Raw genomic sequence first — 17,246 nt, forward strand, 5'->3', positions numbered from 1 at the left:
TAAAATAATAATTTCAATTTCAACATATTTCCTATTAAATAATCAAAATCATCAACCCATGTTTTTTCGTGCGAAAACTTTCGGTTCTTGAAAATCCACCAAAAAAGGCCACTCTAATACATATACATATCGTCGTATAAAGTACAAAAGCGTGTATCGTCATTCTGCAAAACCGCGTAACTGACATTGGCTGCCAAAAATTGGATTTGCACACACAAGCTCTTGGCTCAATCCTTATCCATTCGTCCTGAAATATACTAGCCAGAAATGCGATTGCTTTATAAAAAAGAAAACCATTTTGAAATGTGATTGTTTTTACGCTCTAGAAAATAATTTCTACAACTTCACATACGCGGTTTTGCATTTAACTGATACGCACTTTTGCACTTTAAACGAGGATATGTATATATAATAAAACAATACCTATACGATAAAAAAAGCAAAGAAAAAGAAACAAATTAATAAAAACGAAATATTTAAAAATATAACAAAATACAAATAAAGAAAAAGATAATAAAACAGAAATAAAATTAAATGAACATAAAACAAACTAAATTAAAAGAAACAATAATAAAACGTTACGTTACACGACAGCTCTGTTAAGAGTTCACTCGGAAACCACATAGGCCCATTGAACAGTGGTTCAAAATTGGCATTTTGTGTTCACAATTCACTGGAGCCTTTATTTTTGACTTAATTTGATTGACTTTTTTAAAATGAAAGCTAACAAAATTTGCAAGAGACCAGTTGAGCCCGATTTCTGAATTTTTGTTTGTTTGTATTAATTTTTTAGTGCAAAGTGCATAAAAAGTGGACATTTTGAAGAAACTTTATTCTCCAGTTCCAGTTAATAAATGTAACATAATAAAATCTAGTTGAAAACAATTGTAGGGTTGCGACCTAACCGAGGAAGAGAAGAGCATTATATTTGGCGCCTGACTGTCTGAGAAAAGGTTACCTGTGTTCTCACGTGTAGATGTACCTTACTGCTTCCTCGGTAGCAAACTTTTTCGTCTAAAAATGCTTGCGTGGTCTGATGGGCGAAAAGAGAGCTGCTGATTGAGTTAAACAAACAAAATCCCTGCATATAGCATGGTTGGTCCGGGGTTTTAGATATGATGTAGGCGATAGACAACCATTTTATATCAGATGGCAGTATATTTAGATGCGACAGTAAATTTTACGCACAAATAGAAATCAGCATGCTCTCGAAACTTGAAGTCAAATATAGGAAAACTGCATTTTTGGTTTTTAGTTAAGATTTTTTTAAAGAACTTTGAAATTTCAAAGATATGTATTATTGAAAAATGCAGTGCAATGTAGAATAGAAATATGTCTACCAAATGACTTCAGTATAACTGAGAAAGGTTTTGAAAATATCCTTTTAATATTTTCATCCTTGAACATCCTTAAACATTTGCAATATTTATTTGTGAAAAAATTACATATTCGAGACTAATATTTGTGTGTCTACACGAATACATTATCTAATTTCGTCCTTCTAACTCTATTAGCTTAAAAAGCTAAAAATATGAAAATGCCCTTTTCAATATCTATTTCTCCTTACGACCCAACAAATTTTATTTTCTACAGAATTTTCTTGAATTGTTATTTTACAATGCACTGAAGCGAAAAACAAGAAAAGCAGTTGTACTTTACTCCGCCCCTAGTTTTGCGAGTGTATTGATTTTTTCGTGTGTTTTAAATTTTTTTTGCTTTTGTGAGCAGAACATTTAGAGCCTACAGTAGCTGATCTCTTAGTTCTGCTACTTTTTTTTAGCGACATAACCCTCAGTTAGAACTGGCCACCAGACCAGCGCTCTACTTGAAAGCAATGACCGGACTATATTTAGCCGTGTACAATCCTAGGCTTCAATCCTCATTTATTGCCTGGCATTCTTTTTGGATCCACAAAAACTCTAATATATTTCAATCTGTGGAATAGATCCCGTTCTGTACCCTTTCTGTAGTAGGGAGGAGCCCCTGGGCCTCCCAACGCGTATACGAACTTGCTGTGGCAACCTAATTTGGCATAAATTACTTTACCCCATAACAGTGAAAGGATACGCGGCCGGATGTAGCAATCTAGCCCTACTTCTGTAAGCTCCACATTTTCTGCCCTTTGAAGCTTTTTCAAGGGAGAATGTTGCCCAGAAATTCAGATGGTTGCCTAAAACGACAATATTATGAAATGCGTGATCTAGACAGAGATAAGTATTTGAAACATGCACGTTTTATAGGTTGAGTGTAACATCAAACATATTTTCCACCATTAGACAAATAATTTTCATGTAAATAAAACTAAAACAATAAAATTTATTTTCATACAGTAAAAAAGTAAAGTTTGCATACCGTATAAAAAATAAAATACTGCTACATAAAATCATAAATAAGATAAGAAACAGCTCCTGGTGATATGTAAGAGTAGCTTGAGTATTTTTCTTTGCTATATAATCGCTGAAAATTTTTCAAATCGTACCAAAACTAGTTAAGTAAACGTAAATAAATCGCTGCTATTGCAAACCTAACGACCTAACGCCGAACCACAACGACTACAATAACGAAAAGAACAAAAATCTCTGAAAGAAACCAGAATAGGCCCAGTGAACCACAACATCTGGTAAACGCCAAACAGCAATCATTAATCACTTATAAATCTACAAACAACCACATGCCAGGCAACATGCTGACGGACAACAACAGCCGCAGTTGCAACGGTACTTTCGCCTCCTCCGCGCTACCCATGTCAAGCATTTCCGCTACCACTATGCAAAATATTCTCAGGGAGTATGACACTGATCAAGAAGACGGCGAGGATGAAGACGATGACGAAGATGAAGATGAGAATGAAATAGAAGATGATGCCACGGTAGTTATTTAAATACATATTGTATTGTTTTAAGATATTTTAATAAGAAATATGTGTACATGCAAACATACAAAAATTGTTGGCACATTCCTTTCGAACAAAGAAATTCACTTTCGCTACTGTACAGCAGATACCAGTTGTATCTGTACGAGTTTAGATATGCATTGCACTTTTTTCGTTAATTATATATATATTTTATGCGCTTACATACATTATACATAGTAGTTCCCTCTCAGGCGCACGGATCTGTTGCAAATTTAATTAGTTTTCTTGTCCCAAATTGTGAAATGTGTTTTCATTTGCTAAGAAAGTTTTTGAAAAACTTTCAGGGCCGTTTTCAAAGTAAAGAGTTAACTCACATTCAACAGTTAGACTTGCAGTTAGTTGGCTTAGGTGCAAAGTATAGAAACATTAAATGGTTTTTATATTTCTGTATGTATATCGAAAATTGGTTAGCGTGAGAGAACTCACTACAATGCACGTGCAAATAATTAAAGAAAATATTTTAATAGCTAGCTTGTGCTTTCAAATGGTTCTGCTGCACTTCGGTCTGTTATATCGAATGCTACAGAATTATCCGGATTATTTTGATGCTCTTAACAAGATGGTTATCTTAATCGAGCCGGTTGCGATAGTTTCCTTTCCTGGGAGTTCTAGGGTACAAATTATATCTCAGGGCATGGCCAAGGTTTGTGCTAATTTTAAACAAAATCAGCCAATTCAGCATGAAGAACAACTGATCTTCGAAGATAGTCACTTTGGCACTTACATACATTTTTGCCGAGCTTCTCTTCCGATTTATGGTGTGTATCCTGATGTTATAATCCAAATGGAGGGACTTACAGTTTTCCGACGCCTCGTAACGGCAAATAGTTAAAATGGGAAGCTTTTTTATGGCAGAAATACACTCGGAGGCTTGCCATTTCCTACCGAGGGGCGACCGCAGTTAGAAAAAAACGTTTCCAAAGTTTTTTTGATGCTACTCGGGCAAGGGATCGTTCCCAGGTGCAGGTATTATGCACCTCTGACCACTTCAACTACTGTACATATAACATAAATATAAACCTAGTTTCATGTCAATGCCAAATCGCTATAATGATTTACTTGATTTAACATAAACGAAACAAATTGATTTATATATGTAGATACAAACATTTTGGAAATGTGGCAGCTCTCTTACCAAATCCTTTCAAAATAATTTGTTGCACATATTTGAGAAGCCTCAATGTAATCTTTCAATTAACAAAAATAAATTTGACTTTTAAACAGCTTTTTTGGGAAAAAGCTTTCTTTAGCATCTTCCGCTTGGCACCTGTATTGTTATGTTTGATGTAACTTCTCATTAAAATGAATTCGAAGTTTATCCGAAAAGAAGTTCGGAAAACCGAAAAAAAAGTCCAAAGAAATGAAAAAATATTTGAAAAGAAGCGGAAATGGTTCGTACAGAACCGAAAATCGGCCCCGTAGAGTACATTGCACTATTGATTTTTTTCAGCATAAAGTATAAATACGAAGATATCAGCACGAAATTCGGTTTAGATATGTGTTATAGAGTTCTGAGTTGACCTACCAAACTTTGTTCGGCTCGAGGCCCTATATCATTTAGTCGCCATATACCCCATCTGGCCGACTCACATATTCTTCATTAGTTTTGATGTTTTTGACTTGAAATTCCGTACGTACGTACGTTTACGTGTTATGGAGTTCTGAGTTGACCTACACAATTTTTTTTCTTTGAAGTTAATGTAATGCTGGTTTTTTCCTCAGCTAAAGCTTAGCATACGGCGCTCAAGAAAAGCAAAAACCCCATATAAAAAACGCTGAAAAAATGGCAAAGAAATTCTCTTATATCCTGCAAGAAATTTGTTGCGCTTTCCACTACGGTTTTCTTAAGTTTTTTGTGAAAAGAGGTAGCAAGGTAACTCATCTTTGCAACATATATATGCCCGTTCCATTATTTCGTGAGGTTGTGAAATATCAGATGTCAAAATTTCATGGACACACAAAAGCAATAATTTAAAATTTTTTCTTGACCGTTTCCTTAGGAGATGGATACTAAGCTTAACCGATTTTGGCCGAGTCCAAAACACCACGTTAAGCTCGGAACACTTTGACGACAGCAAGCGACAAGCAGCATCTGTCAAATTTTAAATACACACGTTCTTACGGACACAATTATTTTGACGACAGCACGACATCTTGGCTGCAGGACTGCAATTGTCGACGTCGCCAAATTAAATCTATTTCTAATTTTGCCGGCGAAAATGACTAGATGTAGTGCTGCAAAATTAAATTGTCGCAAAATTAATCACATATTCTTGATTGTTCATGTTTTTCTTATTTACTTAAATAAAAATACACAATTTGTGAAATAAATATACCAAAATGTCAAACTTTAAAATCAGCTGTTTGCTATGTCGCTGAGGTCTTCAAAATGTTTAAGAAGCTGGCTTCAAGGCGACATTTGTCGACAAAATGATGGTGCTGTCGTTACGTCGTGAAGTTGCAGTCGTCAAAGTGTTCCGAGCTTTAGTCGTTTTTCTTCTGCGCCAATTGACGAAAATTAAAAATGCCAAGTAAAGCAAAGTCCATTCGAGCTTATTTGAAATGATTTGCGTATTCGAAATTATGTAATGAAATTCCATGTAAATATATTTAACGCAATCATTTTCCTAGCCTTTAAATGTATTAAGCATAAATAAATTACATTTTCTATGCCTGGTCTCTAAACATTAAAGACCTTACGATTAAATGCATGCTTAATGTGCAAAAAATAAAATAAAATATTTGTTTGCCCTTCGACCAAATATTGAACAGAATTGTTGTTGTGGTTTTGCGTTTAAATATGAAACACGCGACAGGTCAACAATCAACAGTCTACACAGAGGGAGCTCAGACCAATTAAGTAACAAAGTTATTAGCCTCAGAGTGGCAAATTTGCAATGCAATCTAAAATTTTCAATTGCCTATTAGTTAAAGGGGAGTAACCTTTAAAATTTGCTGATGCTCGCAATTCATACATATGTACATATTAAGTATTCTTCTTTTCTTTTAAAAAGGCACTCAACTTATAATGGAAGTACAACTTTTCTAGTCAATCAATTTTGCTCGTAAGTAATGGCAAATTAAATATACACAGTGGTTAGACAAATATTTGATGTTTTGCTATTAATGCAAGCCTGTGGTTTTACAACAAGACTACTCAAGCATTAAACACGTTTAAGAAATGTATGTGGATCAAACTTTTGGAAAATTGCTGCCTGGGGATAAAATTTAAAATTAAACAATTTCACTTTCTGTATACGTACACATATGTTTAAGTGTGTATGTCTGTACATACCCTGCAAAAAATGCGACTAATCAGGGATGACTCCGGGAGCAATCGCAAAGGAACATGCGACTAATACCACTTTTGATCTCTTTATGTGGATTGAACTGTTCCCTTTTTTCGAGCGGGTATAAAAAGCGACTAGTCAATTTAAAAAAATAAAAATTTGCACCAGCTGCGATTCGAACCGGGGTTCACAGTTTTGTGCCAACGCCACACATAAAATTTCATTGAGTAAGTGCGTACATATGACTAAATTCTTAATAGTACCTGTTATAGATGAGTCGGGGATTAATTACATTAGGGTGACCCAAAAATAAATGGGAAAATCAACTTTTTTGATATTTCCTGCTGAACCTCCCAGAAGAATATTAAAAATAAGGAGACACGTATTTTATTTTATTTTGAAATCGGTTATTATTTACCCTCGCCGCCGGGGCTTTGAAGTTTCCCATGTATTTTACATGGAGAAAATACATTTTTTCGTAGAATTGCTATAAAATCGTTAATTATTTTTCAGAGACCGAAAATAACTGGTCCAAATTAAACACATTGTAACTTTTTCTATCATTAACCATTTATTTTTCGTTTTCGAAATCGGTAACATAAAAAAGCGGTCGCAACTTTACGTTGCCAAAAACGTTGTCAAGTAAATAATGCGAGATGTCAACTAAGATGACTGCAATACACCCCGTTATATAATTTGACGGCACCGTAATATTTCTGACGGCAAACAGTGACGGTGTATAACTATTTATCAACGTTTTTTGGCAACGTCATATTTGTAGCGGTGTATTAGAAAATTTGTTTACAATTCTTTTGACCAAAATAAAAGCATTAAATATACATTTCTATGATTTTTGAATAATAAAGTGGAAAGTGCATGGATGGCCGAAGAGGATGAAGTCCTAATAAACTTTGTGAAAAACAATGAATGCCTATACAACATAAAAGCGCAAAGTTACGTTACGTCCATTTAGCTTTACATAAAAGCGGTACCGCTATTAGCGTTAAGAATGGCGTTCGGTATGATACGGTCGTAATTTTACGGCACCGCTTTTCGAGGAAACCAAAGCTTTAATGACTGTGAGAAATGGATTCGCTAACGAAAATAGAGGCCAACCGCAGTTATTGATGCAATTTTTTTTTTGGTGAAAAGGTGAGTTGGTTAATTTAATTATGCTACAGAGAAAATACTATATGATAAAAATGCAACGAAATAAAACAAACTATAAAGAATAGTAAGTAAACTATTTTTAATCACTCAAATAATCACCGTTATAAACTTTTTAATCACTACTCGTATCCAAGTCAAAAAAGCTGCGGAATTCAACGATTGATTTTCGGCCCATCTTCTTCGCTTCAATAAATAAGCTATACTAACTAGAAGCAAACTACCGAAACACTTCACTCAGTATTTTTACCGTTGCATTTAAAACAAAAAAGTAAAACAAAAAGTCAATCCGAAACGTAAAAAAAACATCAAATCAAATAAAAGTCTAACCATTGCAGATAAGTCAAAAACTTTTTATAAAAGTTATTGTGAGTGGTTTATTTTTTATAGCAAGAAATAAATGACAACTTGTGACACAGTTATTATTTTCGGTATCTGTTATTTTTTGTTCGAATAAGACCATTTATCTTCAGAAGTCTTCAAAAAATAACACCATGCTGCTTATTTAACATGAAAATTTTATTAAGTGTATTTTAATAACCAATAATCCTATCTGTTATATAAAAAAATTTGTTATTTTATGTTTTCTTAACTACATCACGCAGGAAGAGCTCATTGGATGTGTTTATTTTTTTTGCACTCTACTCGATTATTTCTATGGGTATGTGGTAAAAAATTTTGAAAAATAGGGTTGCCAGATATTTCAAAATTTAAAATTATATAAAGGCTCAATAAAATAAGTAAGTTTTTTCATCAAAACTAAAAGTGTTCGAAGAGATTTAAAAAACATTTTTGTACGGCGCTACCACTTTTCAAAAAATAATACAACTGTTATTAAAAATTTAAGCTTACTTAATACCAAAATATGGGTATCAGACGGAAGGTTTATGTACTCCCGGCAAAGTTTTTGAAAATAAATGCTTTAGTTCACATTTCTTTTTGGATAGGGTTGCCATTTACCTATAATAAATTTTTTTTTTTAATCATGCTATATGCGGTTAAGTAAAATATGAGTTACAAACAAGAGGTGTTAAAGCGAAGTTTTATTTAACCCCTACATATTTCTGGATAGAGTCGGCACCTATCTAAAAAGTTAAAATGAGTGCGATATATCGTCGCTACCATGTCAAACTATCCAATCATTTCACTTAACTTACATATCTTAGGAAACATGGGTGGCAAGCCTATTTAAAAATGTGTTAGTCCAAAGCTTATGCATACACCTTTCGTGTGATACCCATATTGTGGTATTAAATAAGCTTAAATTTTTAATAATCATTGTTGTGGAGAAACGTTCCAGTTCTGAAAGTATACAACGCGGGCCGCGATGCTGGTAACAGGGGAAGGCTTTCTCTGTGTTGGAAAAACCAGGCTTCACTTGGCATTTCTAATTCGCCTCAGTTGGGACACAAGAAAAACGAATGGCATGCTGTTTTGGACTCGGCCAAAATCGTACTATATACTTGATTGTATTTAAGAGCAAGATTGGTAAAAGGTGCTTTTTGCGGTTTCAACAAAGTAGAAAATATACTTAATAATGTTCAAGCTATTGTGCAAATGATCTTGAATTTGCATATTTCGCTGCATTTGTAAATTCACAATAATAAAATGCAAACGGTTTTCATGGTAGCAAGCATAAAACTTGCAAATGCAAATACAAGAACATTTCCACAATATCCTGAGCAGCCCTAATGAATTTACACTGAATTTTAATATGCAGTTTAATATACATTGAAGATGAAAATCCTGGTTAATTCGATAAAAAAACTGCGCTTTACTCGATATGCGCAAACTCCCCATTTCAAAAAAGCCATCCAAAATTTTTGGAAAAAACTTGCCAAACCGAGTCAATCACCATATTTGAGGTGCAGACCACACTGCGGGAAAAATGTTTCAGTAATTAGTTTGAGCGCAAGCAAAAGTATATACAAACATATGTACGAGTATGTAAATCATGCTGAAGAAAATCTTGAAGACCAATAAGACCATTTTTACTGACAAAATTAGTTTTTTCTTAGGTATCCTAAAGACTTTTCAGCGACCTTGCAAAAGTTGTTTTTGGTATGCACATAAACATGACAATAACTTATCTTTGTGGCAACTAAAACTGTGCACATTTCCAGGTGCGCGTGTTCTAACAACTTTTCTTGGCCAAGCAAAAAGGCTTGAATGCCAGGAAATTTACCACCGGACCAAAAACAAAGTTTACTTTCTGACCTTTTGGTAGGTATCCTTTATTTGTTTGTGCATGTTGCCTTGTTTTGAACACGCTTCCTTTTATTTAACTTTATTTTAATGCATGCTGATCACGTATGAAATAAAAAGTGGCCCAGCATCGACAGCTCTTACCCAATTTCAGCAACAAACCAATAAAATAGGATTACAAAAAGAGAATAAATATCAAAAATTAACGAAAATAGAAAACAAATAAGTAACACAATATGTAAATACATATCGCTCGATTGCTGGAAGAATGTCGTAATACTAAAAATATACGAGGTGTTTCACGCTTTTCTGGTTAGCAGCTTATGTGGTTATATTTTTTATTCAGTTTACAACAATAAAATACGCTACACAACAATAATTTTTAACTAGATAGCCTGATAACCAGGCAAGCGTGAACAACTCTATATTTTTGAGTAAAGTGTACAAGACCTTCTTAAAATTATGTTGTGTACAAAATTCATGACGATATTTTTTATTTGTAGCGCATAATAATTGTTCAACAATTATATGTAACTGGACTGCGGATTTTTATGCAAAATACGGAGCCTGGAAATATGTACCACATAACTATAAGCAAAGTGTATAAATTTGTACACATTTTGTTTATACACTTTTCTTATAGTTATGTGGTACATATTTCTAGGCTCCGTATTTTGCATAAAAATCCGCAGTCTAATTATAACAATAAAAAAATAAGTCTTTGACAAATTAAGGCACCAAAGCGTGGTTTTATGAAAGCTTTATACACTGGATTATATTTTAGAATAATGCTTGTTATTTATTTGAGTTCCAATGGAAAATATGGCAAAAAACTTCGAAGCCGTTTTACTCGCTTTATTTTATTTTTTGAGTTATGACATTCTTCCAGCATGTGAGCGATATGTCTCATTTTCTCTCTTCTTGAGCGTTGATATGGTAAGGCTATTGTGTTTTGAATGCTTTTTAGCTTTGAATATATATATGTAACTATTTTGATGGCTATGCTTCTGGTGACTCTTTCGCATGACGGAAGCTCTGAATTTTTTCTATTCACAAACATAAAACGTACATACATATATGAGGCATTCCAGCCCTATTCGGACACCATTTGGATTTTGCACCTCCAATTTTTTCATTATTTATTATGTTAACAATTGAGAGAGACCTCCTTAATTTTTTTTTAATTTTTTTCGTCCAGCCCTTTTTAAGATCTCGAATAAGACACTTTTCTTTTTTAAATGCCCATTATTTTGTGAAAAATTGGCGTTTACAATTTCCAAAACAATTGTGGAAAATGAAATCGAAAAATTTTTAAAACCATGTTTCATATCAGACTTTCATAAACTGTTCAAATTTTTAATATAAAAAAGTACTCATAAATTTCTTTATTTACTGTAAATTATTTTTATATTTTTAATTAATGCATTTGATTTGATGCAGTCAGAGTTTCTGACGTTGAGCTGGACAAAATTCGTTAGTTTTCCGTTAAATTAAAAATAAAAAAAAAACTGATACCATTGTTATGCTATTATCGAACTTAGCTTAAAAGTTGCGGAATGAGTATCACTTTTTTAAGAAAAAAATTCAAATAAAACGACCAGTGTGTGCTTTTTGGGAATCAACATTTTATATTGAAAATGTGAGAATTTTATAGAAACATAGTTTTGAATTTTTTTTTGATTTCATATTCCAAAGTGTTTGAAAATTAAAACTTGAAAAAATGGCCCCAATTGGTTAATTTTTGGCAAAGTTATGGGCCTTTAAAAGAGAAGAACCCTTTTTTTTCAAAAATCGATTTCTCAAAAATGGCTGGACAAAAAAAACTTTTATAAGACAAGGGAGCCTGGAACTATAACATTAAATATTCTTCTTTTTCTTATTTGGCACTACAACCGTTTGTTGGTTTGGTCCGAGACCGAAAATGTTCTCCAATTGCCTCTCTCCTGTGCGTATTTGCATCAGTTGCTCATTCCGATTGCAGCCAGGTCCCTTTGAACTTGGTCTTTCCATTTTGTTCATCGGCGCCCTTGCGTTCGCTGTCCACCCATGGGGGCGGAGTCGACGGATCTTTTCACCGAAGCGTCGTCATCCATGCGTACAAAATATCCAAGTCAGCACAATCGCTGTATTTTTGTGCGCTTAACCATGCCCATGTCGTTTAAAAGCTCATACAGTTCGTCATTCCATCTTCTTCTATACCCGTCGTCTACGCGAACAGATCCGTAGATCTTACTTGGAATAGTTCTCTCGAAAGCACCCAAAGCTTTCTCATCTTTGTTCGACATCGTCCACGTTTCTGTGACATACTTCAGAACAGGCATGGTGACATTATGAAAAGAAAATCGGAGATAAAAAGGCCAAATGGTGCCCGAATTGGGCTGGAATGCACCATATAATTGTTATACCTAGTTATCCTATTATTGCTTCGTTCATAATTGTCTACTTAGGATGCTTGATTCTATTTCAATATAGGTATAAGTTCACATATTCATGAACAATTTAGAATTCTCGGGTAAGCTGGCAAAAATTGACTGACTTACCTTGAACCCATTTGTGTTTTTGCGTCTTGCATAACACACTTGGCCTTAATCCACATTAGTTTTATTTTCAATCAGTAAGAGCATTCACATTCGTGTCTTTATATACATATATATACGTATATGTATATACGTATGTATATACAAATACATGACAATGCTGTAGTTACCGCAAACCAACTTTGGCCTTAACACTTTAGCACTTTCGCCTTTGAATTTTCCTATTCACCTATTTATTTGTTTAGTTCCAGCTGTTCGAAATGACCACCCATTGGGTATTGTTTGGATATCAATGAAGTGTTTTGCACCATAAATAGCGTATCCTTCCTCCAATATCAAATTACTACACACTGTTTATAGACACAGCGTGATTTGCGCTCTTTCACACCATTTTCCGGAACCGAGTTCATATCGTCGCCCTCATGCCACAAGCATGAATCTGCAAATTTATCAGTTTTGAGTTATTGACTTGATTAACTTTTGGATGTTCTGTTACAGCAAACCCAGAATACCATGCGCGCACGGAAAACACACATTTACGATTTCAATTGCATAAATATATAGAGTTAAGTCTCGTAAATAAAAAACTTTCAAACTTGATTCCCCAAAATTTAAATTTTTACATATTCATGTTTTTGGCATACGGACGACGATACGTAAATACATACAAGTGTATGTACCCTGCCAGCAATTGGAAAAGAATTTCTTTGTCTATCGCCACGATGCCACTTCTTAGTGACTATTGGAAGTTATCAAATCGATAGTAACTCAGTTCACGAGAACAAAAGAACATTTCTGTCGCTTTTCTGTCTACTGAACGGGTGCTCGTACCACGTTTACCAATTGAAGTTTTGAAAATAACAAAGCAAATCTTTGAAATTCATTCAAGTAAAATTATATATCTCTATTTGTTTTAAATTTTCAATTAAAGTGCAAGCTATTATGTATGTGTGTACATGTGTATGTATGTAAGAATAGCAAATAATAAAATTGCGTTTACATACACTTTAAACGTTATTTGATTTATTAAGTTAAGGCTATTTTACTATGATGTTTCGGAACTGCTTTTTAAAATATTTAGGTGGAGTTTCATAAAATATGAATGCAAAGGGTGATTCAATAAGACTACAGACTTTCTTTTATAAATAAAACACAACAAAATTTGTCTCAATAATTTTTTTATTTCATCATGTTTTATAGTCTATGGCATATGTGTTAAACGCCCATCACGACTCCTGCGGCAACATAGGATGCGCATACATGTAAAAATTTTCCATGACGTTTTTGCATAGTTCGAGTTGTATATCATTTATAACGCGTTTGTTTTCATTCTTCAGCTCTGGAATCATCTCGGGCTTATTGACATAGACCACACTTTTCACGTAACTCCAGGTAAAGAAGTGCAATGGTGTTATCTCGGAAGATCTCGGGGCCGTTTTACCTCGTTGTTTCGTGAGTTAGTGAGTCCTGGGAGCTTCGTTAGGGCGCTATTGTCCAAGTCCATATCATCCCTTTCGGGCCATAAGACGTTTGTAATCGTGTTCACCGTTCGCCATAACAGTACGGTTCGATGACCCTGCATCAATATTTTCGGATGCACGGGTATTGACACGTTTTGCACCGTCCCAGTATCTTGCAATTACTGCATAAAGCGGCTGATTGTTGACTAGAAAATGCACGAAATCTACCTTTTGCAGAACGACCAATTCCGTAAAAAGTTTGGGTAACTTTTACGCTTTGTTCAACTGAGTATCGCTCCATGAATAAGTTTGCTAAAGCTTGTAGTACCAATTGTCTGAAAAAATATATATATACGCAAATAATTGCTGTCTCATTTTTCCAGTGTGAATTGTTTTCTATGCTTTTCTTTTTTTGTTTGAAGCTGTAATAGACTAAGCGATTTTGAACGAGTTTTATAAACAACGGCAGTCATTTCTTTTTTGCACTAAGAAAATAAATTGGTTATGTCAACTAAAAAAAGATTTCACTCAACACATTATTTCGGTTAGTTACCAAATCTTTCGCAAAATATTTTCATTGATTACTCCAAGACCCCCCTCATCGTTGAACATGCTTCTTATAGAGCAGGGATGCACATGAAAAACAACATTACTTCGATGTTTTGCTCATCAGTTTGTTTACAACACCAAACCTGCAATAACAATATGAACGATATTAAAATTCACAACCGACGAATAATCGAAATTACTGGCGAGGTGATGATGCGCCGTGCGATTCCTAGGATACTATCAAGAAGTAAGCTTGCGAAGAATGCATAGTGAGATCGTAATTTTTTTCAAATGTACAAAAACAGCTTGCCGGTTATCATGACCTTATATTGTTCTATCCAGCATCAAATTAAAAAAGTCGCAGGCTGGAGAGTCTGCCTGTCTGAAACATCGTTTAGTATTAAATTGATCGGAGGCCCTCTTCAATTCTGAAGTAACCCCATGAGTTCCGCAGCATATACGGAACACCTTTTCTTGCTGTCTAAAGCTGTTCTGAAGCCGGTCAATAAGTAGACGATGTGTGCCCATCCTCCTCTTCCAAGTCTTTTCCAAGATTTGGTGTATGGTACACATGTGGTATAAAGCCACACTGATAAGACTCAACCAGTTTGTTGACGGTCGACTTTACCCTTTTACACAATGCGCTCGTTAAAACATTATATGCGACGTTTAAGAGCTGATACCGCTTATGCAAGGGCGAGAGTAGAGCTTTCCTTGCGTTGATGGACGATAATTTTTTTTTGCTGCCCAGAGATGCATATTGGCTGCAAAAAGATATCGATCGGAGTCGTAAATACATACGTCCAAAAAACTGTACGCGTGTTTCCGATTCATAGATCCCTTACTTGGCCTGATGTGGCCGGCACGATTTTGATATCAGGACGCGACAGCTGTCATAATATTAGAACTCCACAAAACGCTTTTTAGGCGTCCACCTCATATCAGGCTTCCATCACTTTATTCACCTATAAGTTTCATATTACGACGTGACCGCCTATTCCTTGTTTTCTGTCAGAAGGCATTGTAGCGACTGCTACATCAACCTAACCTAACTGCATATCCAATAAACGCCATTCAAAAGGAAGGTAACATATTTCAGTTGCCATTTTATATTTCGATTTATGAGACATACTCCCTCGCTTTGTAATTCATAACCGATGACCAAAAGGATAGTATCGAAAAAAAATTGACTTTGCAGAGCCGATGAATAGTAAAAACCATGATAAAAACATAACAAGGTAAAACCATTGAGAGGCAGTCTGACGTTTGCCAACAATATAATTTTAAAATCAAAACTCAAACTCACGCACACATTCTCATTTTCAATCTCAAACAACAACAATTGTGAACAATTTAATTTTTTTATTTTCAATTTTATATGATTTTAAAATGTTGGCAAACGTCAGAAAAAAATCATGGCCGACGAAATGAGAGAATGAATTTACCTTGTAATGTTTTTATCATGGTAAAAACTTAAAATAAACTCAACAAACGGGAAAACTAAAAGCTCGAAAGCATTTTTTTTTTGTAAGCTCTTTCGTGTTTAAGGGAATACCCCATGGCGTTTTTATGTATGGTAATTTAATTGACTTAGTTCATTTGGCGAACCCGTATTTCGAAAACGCTGAAAGGACTATAATTCCTCATACAATATTTTTCAATGAAATATTCACTATATCCATAGCTTCACGCAGCCCTTAAAATTAACATCATTTTCAAATTTGCTTCAATATCTTATATTTCTGTGTTCTTTTCTTTTTAGGTAAGCTATTCAAACAACAATCAACAGAACAATATTTGTATGCATGAATATCGAACAGTGAATTTAAGACGTCCAATGCTGAACAATTTTAAAAGGTTTATTGATATGATTTCTTCAAGGTACTGAAAATGTAAATAAGATTTTGTGAAAAGGGCAATATTAAACTAATTAAATCAAAATTATCGTAGTTTGCTTTTATGTACCTATATATTTATGTATATTTATTCATATTTTAATGAATATTAATTAAAGTCATAAAATATTTGATCACATCATACAAGAAAAACACTTTATTTACAATTTTATGTATGGATACTAGGGATGCCGGTGTTTTCGACGTCCCGAAAATCCCGGGATCTGCTTGCGTTAATTCTGGGATCCCGAAAAATTTGAAATATCGAATTGATAGTAAGAACTTGTTTAAGAATTTGAATTATGATTTTAGTAAAATGCCGTTTTAACTAGAATTAACAAAAAGCAGCCTGAGCCTTTTTTGAAAATGATTAATTGAATGTATTTATAGCGTCGCTAATGTAAATGAAACAGAAAGTTTTAAGGAAAATTGACATACTTTTTTAAATCACTCTACTCCAACTTTCTCAAATCGAAAAATTTATAATTTATCCGACGTGCTGGTAAAAGAGGTTGAAATATTTTGTAATGGTTCAGTTCAGCCTAAAAGATGTAAAGATGTTTTTCATCAGAAAACACCCTGCCACAAAAGATAGCAAATCAAGATTTTTACCAGTTTTGACTACTTTTCTTTAGCTGTTTTTAAGGTTCATTACTTTTATATAAAAGTATAGCTCTTTATCCAACAAATACCAACAAATACAAATCTAAATTTCAGACTTTGTACAAAAGTTATAAAAATTCCACAAATATCTCATCCCAATTCCAAGCATTTTAATTTTTATTTCTAAAATAATTATTGGTATGCAGTTTTATAGCTTATTCAATTCTAGTATAATAAAGCGCAAGTTTGAAGTTCCTAAAAAATCGTGTTGATTTTTGATAATTTTTTTTTTAATTTGTATGGAAGAAAAGGCGTGCCATTTCTTTATGAAGTAGAATAAACCTGTTTTGTATTTTTTTTTTGTTTAAATTTTCTTTTATTAATCATCACTATTTGTATCTAAATTGTGAAATTTTTAATCAGAACTTTTAGAAAATCCGCTTTTTTGTGCTTCTATTGCTAATAGCAAATATATGGTTCATTATGTTCTGAAAAAACTCTGTGCGAAAGATGAAAAATTTTCGTCAATATCTTCGGCTCGCCCAAGAACAGTAAAGTTAAATGAGTTCAAACAAATTTTTTTAGCTCAATTCGAGAGATAATTATAATTTTAGTAAAAACAAATT

The sequence above is a fragment of the Rhagoletis zephyria genome, unplaced genomic scaffold (assembly GCF_001687245.7).
Source record: "Rhagoletis zephyria isolate East Lansing unplaced genomic scaffold, Rhagoletis_zephyria_1.1 Rzeph_scaffold_01110, whole genome shotgun sequence".
Lineage (NCBI taxonomy): Eukaryota > Metazoa > Arthropoda > Insecta > Diptera > Tephritidae > Rhagoletis > Rhagoletis zephyria.